At 37.0% G+C, this 9,021-nt stretch overlaps 1 pseudogene; it reads right to left on the bottom strand.

Moving 5' to 3' along the window:
- Positions 1-797: 797 nt before the first annotated feature.
- LOC118612281 lies at positions 798-916 on the bottom strand (annotated as a pseudogene).
- Positions 917-9,021: the final 8,105 nt, after the last annotated feature.

Genomic DNA, 9,021 nt, shown 5'->3' with positions numbered 1-9,021 from the left:
TAAAAGTTGGTCACTTGCTCTACCGCTCAGGCCAAATTCTGTATTTTAACATTTTCTTCAATTTGATTCAAACCACATCATAAACTCATGAAGGAAAAAAAAAAAAGTCATGGTCCTATTTTGAAGTACGCCCATCTATGGAGCTTTAAAGAATCTGACATTCTATATGTTAATCTGATATAAGTAAAGTTTCCCAAAATTGGGAAGATTGTCACAGAATCCTTGGAATGAAGCTGGCAGTGCACAAGTCAGGAAAGGGAGCTAATGGGACACTTAGTTTATTATGATTAAAAGGATGAAAGTTGAAATTGAGTTTACGATGAAACCAGGAAAATCTCAGACATAATTTTATCATAGAATGTAAATGACTACAGTAAATAAGAAAGAAAATCTACTACAACACTGCTTCAGACAAATGAATGGGAGCGTAACATTCTCTAAAGAATTTGATTAACAGAATACATTAAATATTTCCAGAAGCACGGCTGACACCTGCTGTTTAGTAGATTTAAAGCTTTTTACTTTTTTTAGTAAGCTAAAAAGCATGATATCTAATTAAAATCAAAGCACTTAAAATAGTCAATGAGGCTGCTTGAATATTTTATGATGTATAAAATTGGCTGTTATTTTTATCAGCTTAAAAATAAGTAATCAAATGTTGCTGGAATGCTACATAGCCTTAACAATATCTCATTTTCAAAAGGTATCCTGTTGTTTACAATTTATTTATTTTTTTCACAGATTGCAACGACTTTGTCCATTTACAATCTCTTAATTTTTATTTTATTTATTTTTTATGCCTACAGCACCTGGTCTTCCTAGGTGGTCTCCCATCCAAATACGAACCAGGCCAGACCCTGCTTGGCTTCCAAGATCAGACGGGACCAGGCGTGTTCAGGTCGGCGTGGTTGTAGACTTTGTTGTTTATAATTAAAATCTGACTACTATATTCACAAATTGAATTCCTGAAGAGAAGTTTTCATTAAACTTATCTATAGTTTAAAACTGTTTCCCTCAGAATAAATGAGATGGGGATCAACAAGTTTAATAATACTATAGTTTCTGAGAGAAAAAAATATATATATATACAAAGGTATACATATGATATTAAAATTTCATAGATCAGGAATTGTAACACAATAGTTAAAAAAAAAAAAAGCCAGAGTCAAAAAGAGAAATCTAAAAGAATTCCAATATTTTGTTAAGAAATCAAACTTTGGCCTACAATTTGACAAAGCATGTACTTTTGCGTAAGCAAAGACCATGATTATAATCTTAAATCTTAATTTTCTCCAAATATGTCATTCACCTACTCTTAATAAATTTTTTTAAAATCACACAAAATGCTGAATGCACACTACGGTTACCTTTTCCTCCTCACAATGCGTCTGCCGTTTGGCTTCTGTGGCAACGCAAGACGGGGGCGAGGCTCACACGAGGCAAGGTGGAGGGAGTTAGGAGGGTGAGGAGTGATGGCGGTGAGCAACGACAGTGAACGGAGAGCCATCGACGGGGCTCTGACCTTTACCCATAGGATGGGGAGGTAAAGCCGGGGTTTAAATAAAGAGCGACGAAACCTGACTCATCCTCATCTTAGAAAAGGATCGTTCTTGGTTCTTACATAGGAGACAGCTGGGCAGCAGCTCTGTAAACTTGAGGGATAAAGCGTTAACAGGTTACTGCAATAATTTAATCTGCATACCCCGGAGACTCAGACCAAAGCGATGGGAATAAAGGAAGCAGAAAACTGTTTGGCTTGTGGTTGAAATTTAAAGTTAGAACTGGAAAGGCTTCCTGACACATTGGACGCCAGATAGGAGGGACGTGGGCGCCGGGCTCTCTGGACTGTGCTGCCAGTAGAACAGATCTGCCATCAAACCGAATTGGTCAAACTCTGGAAAAACAGATTCAAGGATGACTATCTTCAGTCATCTTAATTTAAAATGTCTATTAGGCATCCACACTGAGTCATCAAAAGACTCGTCAAATACATGACTCCAGATTACGCAAGAGGAGCCTGGACTAGAGACATAAATTAGTAAGTCACTGACGCATACATGCCATTAAAAATCATGAGACTGGATGAGTTCATCAGGTGATGAGCGTAAGCAAAGAAGTGAATAAGAACAGAAAAAGCGGCTTGGGACAATCCATTATTAATGATTACAGAGAAAAGAACAACCAGCAAAGGCTAAGAAATAATGAGAGAAAAAAAAAAGAGAGAGAGAATATGTGATCTTAGAGGCTGATGAAATATGGCCAGGATCTATTGTCATGTCGCTGAAAGACTAAGTAAGGAAAGGACCATTGGACTGAGTTTACTATCAACATTTTGGGCAAATGGATAGAATACAGTGAAAGTATTTTGTATAATAGTGTAGTAATAGATGTGTGTCGCATGTATCTGTCAAATTCGTAGAAAGCACAGCACAGAGTGAACACTAATGTAAAGTGTGGACTTCAGTTACTAATATTCCACCAGTATTGGTTCATCAGTTCAAGGAAATATACTCCATTCATGCAAAATGTCAGCAGTAAGGGAAAGGAGGAGGAGGCCATATATTTGAACTATACTTTCTGCTGAATTTTTCTATAAACCTGACACAAAAAAATGTGTTCGTATGTGCACATTTGTATGAATGGATGGATAGATTTTAAGCCAAGTACATTTGTTACACATAAAAAAATTAAATAATATTTTGTTATTATTAGCACTATTAGCATTGTACGTTATGATCCCTCTGTAATTAGAGGAAATGGGTGATATTGATCAACAAAGAGCACACACCCCCAGTAATAAGGTGAATAAGCTCTGGGGATCTAATGTATGCCGTGGTGATTATAGTTAACAGGATTGTATTATATGCTTGAAAGTTGCTAAGAGTAGATCTTAAATGTTCTCTCTACCAAAAAAAAAAAAAAAGTAATTACGTGAGGTGATGGAGAGATTAACCTTATTGCCGCAATCATTTCACAATGCATATGAGCACCAGATCTTCGCGTTCTCGCCTTAAACTTTGTTATTATATGCTGTGGAGTCAGCTCTTACTCCTGGGGAGCCTGTGACGTGAGTGGCATCCACGACGTCCTGTCCTCAGAGCCCTGCTCAGCTCCCGTGCACTCGCGTCTGCGGCTTCTTTTGCAGAGTCACTCCACGTCATAAGTGCTCTCCCTCTTTTCCTGCTGCCTTCTATTTTTTTCCCAGAATCACAGTGTTTTCCAAAGAAGCCCACCTTTTCACGATGTGCCCAAAGTAGGGCAGCTTCAGTTTCATCATTTTGCTGCGAGTGTTATTTGTTCTAGGGCACACGTGCTCATCTTCCTGGTGGTCCCGGGTGTCCACAGACCTCTCCTCTAACACCGTATTTCAGGTGAATCAACTGTTTTCCTATCAGGCTTCTTCACTCTCCAACGTCCCACGTACCGAAATTAATAATATATAGGTGTAAACTGATCTTAACCTAACGACACATCTTTGCTCCTTCCTAATTCCTCCATCTCTGCCCTTAGAGTCTCAGCCTTCGTGTGATTTCTTGGCTGTAGTCTCCATGTGGATTGACGACTGAATCAGGCTGAGCCAGGTAAACAAGGTAATCATACATTTACTCAACGTTATATGTCAACCACATCTCAATAAAGTGGAAATCAAACAAAAACAAAATTTCAGCAAGCTTGAGAAATGTAATCTGATAATAAATATTTACTGATAAAATCGTTGGATGATGTGGTCACTTCTGCCATCTAACAAATATATTTTTCACTAGTTTTGGTTGCAGTTCTGGTACTAAACACGTCCACTTTCTCTGTGTAGTGACAAGATGACACAATTCACGTATCAGATGGTCTCGAAATGCATCTTGGTGTTTATATTCTTTACAAATGGCTGTGCATAATTATCTTAAATGCTTAATTTTTAATGGCCCGTAATTTCAGTACTTAATGTAAAAAAAAAATCACATTATGTGCTGCAGAGGTGGAAGGGTCAAAAGGTTCAGATCTTACGTTTGTGCCGTAAAGCTCCGCGTGACCCTTTTTGTGCAAGTGGCAGTCCCCGGATGGCGATGATGCTGAGCAAAGCCACAGAGCTCTACATTCACTATAATTACTGAGTATAAATAACCTTTAACTAGACATATCTGAAAAATGATTCATTGCATTTCGAGCTTTGAATTCTCTATGTAGAATGCAAATAGTGTGATACCGATAACTGGATATGAAGATAGATATAAAAATATATTATAACATTGAAAAATGTCAGAGAGAGAGAGAGAGAGAGGCATGAAATGGCCCAAAAGTGTCTGTTGAGTAAATGTGTGTGACAGTTGGCCTTAGATGATTCTGATACACGCCTCTCATCCAAACAACTTTCACTTTCAAAAGTGTTCCATTTTGGATTTTAAGCTACATGGTCACTCGATAGTCAAATGTTCCTGCCTTGTAGAAAGTAGGTGCTTGGGAATAGATATTTCTATCTTTTCCCTGTGGTAGTAGATATGTACAGAATTGTCTATTGAGCATTAGTTATTTGATATCGGATATTCATTTCATTATTTCCCAAAGCTACTCCACGTCGCCAATGCTAAACTTCACAGACAGCAGTAACTGAAGCCCTCACATCACTATCTAAACAGTGTGAAGACAAAGAAAATGAACCAACAATGATTAGTCTGTAAATGTTGCCATCAGATTTGTACTCTGAGTCTTCACGGAAGAATTCTAGCTTCACACATCCACAATGTAATTCTTATTATTTTGAAGAAAGAATTTGGTGGAAGTTTTGAAAAAGGAAGCTCAGACTAAATTATTCTTTTTCAGATTCTTTCCTAATAACCTTTACATTGTCCTTTGAAAGTATACCAAAACTCCATTTTGCCCATAATAAAACCAATTAAAAATAGTTGGGACATTTGTCTTAGATTCAAAGTTTAATTGAGATTGATTTTGTCTAATACATCCACCCAAAAGTAATCCAATGAAGAAACTGGTTCTTTTACCTATTTTCACTTTTTTTTTTTTTTTTTTTTTTTTTTTTTTTTTTTTTTTTAGTATGGGATCAACTTTACTTCTCTTACCAATATAAACCTGAGATTTGTTTACACATTAACTGAGAAAATACACCTCAAATCTAATTCTTTGGCCATTATTCTAACCTCCATGCTTTGTAGATATGATAAAGTTATTTGTCACGATGGGGAACTTCGTGATAAGTTTCCTTCCTTTCCTTTAAATTAGACCATGTAGAATATACAGTGCGTTATGTACAAGATGCATTATGGGCACGTGTGCCAGTGTTTTATTCTCATGTTCATGATAACTCCCTGGGAGTCATGACGTAGGTAGCCACCTCCAAGGGCGCAGCCATGCAGAGAACGTCTCTTTGTGGCAGGAGGGTGCCACTACGGACAAGGCCTCGGGCTCATCATGAGTGATGGCTAAATAACTCATAGAATATTAATATATTCCATCAAACCAGAAGGAAAGGTCATTTCTGAAAAAAATGAAGGGTTCTCTCAATGCCATACGTTCTGCCTATGGTAGTTTAAAATTTACAGAGTCGCCTTTGTAATTTCTAGCCATCTTGAGCTTGAAATTGTTGATGGCCAGCTCTCAGGTTCTCTCTGCCACAAGGCTAACATGAGGGTTGACCCAGGAAAGAAAAATAAACATCACACAGAAGATGTACAGTGAGTTAAAAAAGGGGGCAGGGAGAAACTCATCTAAGAGTCTTATAATCTCCTTAGGAAGACAGTAGAGTTGTATACAAAAAAGGAAAATGTGAGTAAAATAAAATTATATAGAATTACAAGTAATGTAAAGTAAGGAAATACAATTTACGGAGAAGGCTTTTCCAAACGTATATAATACTAGTAATAGCAAATGCATGTTTATTCTTTGCAAAGAACTTTCACATGCATTATTTTATTCATTATTGCTCACCCACTCTTCCTAAAAAACTCTGAGTATCATAGACCAGATATTATTAAATGGCCTTTCATATTTATGGGTTATTTCAAAGGTCAAAATAAAAGCAAGATTACACAGAAAATTGTTTCCTAAGTAGATACTAATCTTAGAGTTATCTTCATTTTAACTCCTTCTAGATTGTGTGCTTTATCTTTCTTTTTTTTTATCTTTATATTTGTAACATAATGAATAATACTATGAAATTTAAAGCCACCTCGAATCCTTTAGTGAGTGAAATAAAATAAATACAAATAGCATGACACTATTTTCTCTAGTCTACAGATAAAGAAACTGAGGATTTGGAAGAGTAAACGGCCATTGTAAATAAGTCATTATGAGTTACAAGTTACACAATGAGTGAGGATTTTCCTTCCCTTGAGACCACAGTATCTCTCAAAACAACCGTAATCGAGAGCATTGTTCATTCAGTCAGCAATTGTTTCTTGAGCAGCTACTATGTGCTAGACACTGTGCCAGGCTCTGAGAGCCAGTGGTGAATAAGGCAAAAAAAAATTCTCTCACGAAATTCAGGCTCTATTTAAGGGAGTGCATCCTCTTGGTTCTCCAGAGAAATGGAGCCAACAGGGTTTTTGTTTTTGTTTTTGTTTTTTTTCCAGTTAAAATTAGCTTTGAATTAAAGGCCCAAGGAATGAGAATCTCGTATATCCTAGTACATAACACATGGCTCTTAATAGAGTAAAATAGACATCAGGGGTCCAACGTTTGTACCAGTGCTAAACTCTCACTGCAGCAAGACTTCCTTTCCTGGCTTTGAGACCGTAATACATTTTCACATACAATATGTTGTTTGCTATGGTTAATCATTCAGTGAAAGTATAAAGTTTCCAAAGGAAAGAAGTTGTAAAATATTTCCTGTAAAATTGCAGAACCATAAGCTATTATACAGACCAGTAAAAGGGCAAGCCTAGTAAACGACTTTTTAAATACTGCCTCTAAACTTACCAATTCACTTCTGTGGGTTCAGATATTCACACACAGAGAGAATATAAAAAAAAAAAACAAAACAAAACAAAAGTAGGATGAGTAATGAGTTTTCAAAGTGTATTTCATGATGTTTCTGGTAATTGGATAAACAGAAACTAATCTGAAGAATGTGAGATTTCTTGATCGTCTTTGACTAGCATACATATCCCACTGACACATACTGACAGAGATAGAGATAGAGGATGGAGAGAGAGAGAAAGAGAGACAGAGAGAGACAGAGGCAGAGATACAGATAGCAGAGACAAATATAGAGGGGGAGGTGCTATGAGGAATTGGCTTCTGTGCTTGTGGAGCCTGAGAAGTCCGAGATCTGTAGTCAACAAGCTGGAGACCCAGGAGAGCTCACAGAGTTAGTTACAGTCAGACCCTGAGTCCACAAGCAGAAAACTGCATCCCAGCATGAAGGCGGGCAGAAAGAAAGACTTCTTTTTTGTTTAGCCTTTTTTTTTCTATTCAGAAGATCGGATGAGGCGCATCGTCATTGGGGATGGCAAGCTGCTTTACTCAGTTTACCAGTTCAAATGCTAATCTCTTCCAGGGACAGCCTCCCAGAAGCAAAAATAAAGTTTGACCAAATACCAGAACAACTCATGGCCTAGTCAACTTGACAGAGAACATTAGCCATCACGGTGAATTACAAAGAAAACCAACAGGGAATGAGTGAGTGCATTAATTTCGAACCACAATAATCCTATTTTAAAAACTGTACAGATAATGTGATAGCGACTAGACGCGGTATGTCAATTCCTGCCCAAGGAATGAGAAAATCCTGGTATATCATAGAGTGGTGAGCAAGGGTTTTCATAGGCTGTAAGAACACGTTTAAGGGCTGGAAGATGAGCAAGTATTTAAAGTATCTAAGGAAAAAGAAAGAAGCTTAAGTGTCTGGAGTCTGGTGACCAAAGTCACATCAGAAGAGGCCTGAGAGGTAAGCTGAGGCTCTGTCAGCCAGAGATTTGCAGGGTACAGTGGAGAGCATTAATTTCATTTTAAGAGCGGTGAGAAGCCATTTACACAGGGTTTTACGCTTACAAAGGTGTAGAATGATTAAGTGGTAAGTCAACCTGTTACAGGTTACGACCTGTAGGAAAGTTCTTTGAAACTTTAAGGTTATGGAGAGATATAGATAGATACACAGGTCGACAGATAATAGAAGATATATATTTACATATATGCATTTGCATTTATACGGAGTATACACACATGCACGCGTAAATAAAAGAACAAATTTGATCAGGTGCTTAACAGGTGGGAGCTAAAGCGCCCACGGAGATATCTGAGAAACGACTGATAATAGCTGAGCTACATTCTGAAGAGAACGGATCAGCTAACTCAAAACCTTTAGTTTGGAGAGCAGGGTCCGCAAGTCGAGTCACTAAACTTACCCCTCCAGCCGCGTTCAGCCTGTCTTCGAAGCACCTAAAGTTTATCGGTTTTATGAGTGTCAAATTATTGACTTCTAATATACTCCCAAATCTCAGCCCAGCTCTGATGTTGCTGTAACCTTTTCCTTACAAATACGTGACAATAAATTATTGGAATTCAATAAAATGCTACTGGTGTGTTGGCCTTAGTAGTTTTTAGTCATATCTGAATCCTAGTTTCTGTATAGCTTGGAACCCCAACTCTTCTGCAAAAAATAGTTTTTCAAGTATTAATTCAAGGCCAATCAATGAACTGCTTGCTTAGAAATTTTATTCTCCAAGATTTAGATGGAGTTATTATATAGGTTAGAAATAAGGTAATACTAAAATTCATTCAGCCTTGGTAGCTCTATATTATATCAATAATGGTAAATTAAGGTGAGACATAGAAAAGCAAATATAAATATGTTAGTCAAATATATTAATGTCAAAAGTTTTGTGGGCTTTTTCTGAGTAGTTGAAGTTATGAGATTCCCTTTTAGCACAGTGAAACATTATACAAAAAAAAAACAATGATTTTAGTTTTAGATTTAGATTTTAGATTTAGATTACCAAAGTAGACACTATTTCAAAAGATTTATAGTAAATACAGGTTAAATTCCTATCCACACAGACACACACACAGACA

Source organism: Rousettus aegyptiacus, unplaced genomic scaffold (assembly GCF_014176215.1).
Source record: "Rousettus aegyptiacus isolate mRouAeg1 unplaced genomic scaffold, mRouAeg1.p scaffold_m13_p_15, whole genome shotgun sequence".
Lineage (NCBI taxonomy): Eukaryota > Metazoa > Chordata > Mammalia > Chiroptera > Pteropodidae > Rousettus > Rousettus aegyptiacus.
The sequence above is the reverse complement of the archived record's forward strand: the minus strand, read 5'-3'. Positions and strand labels throughout refer to the sequence as shown.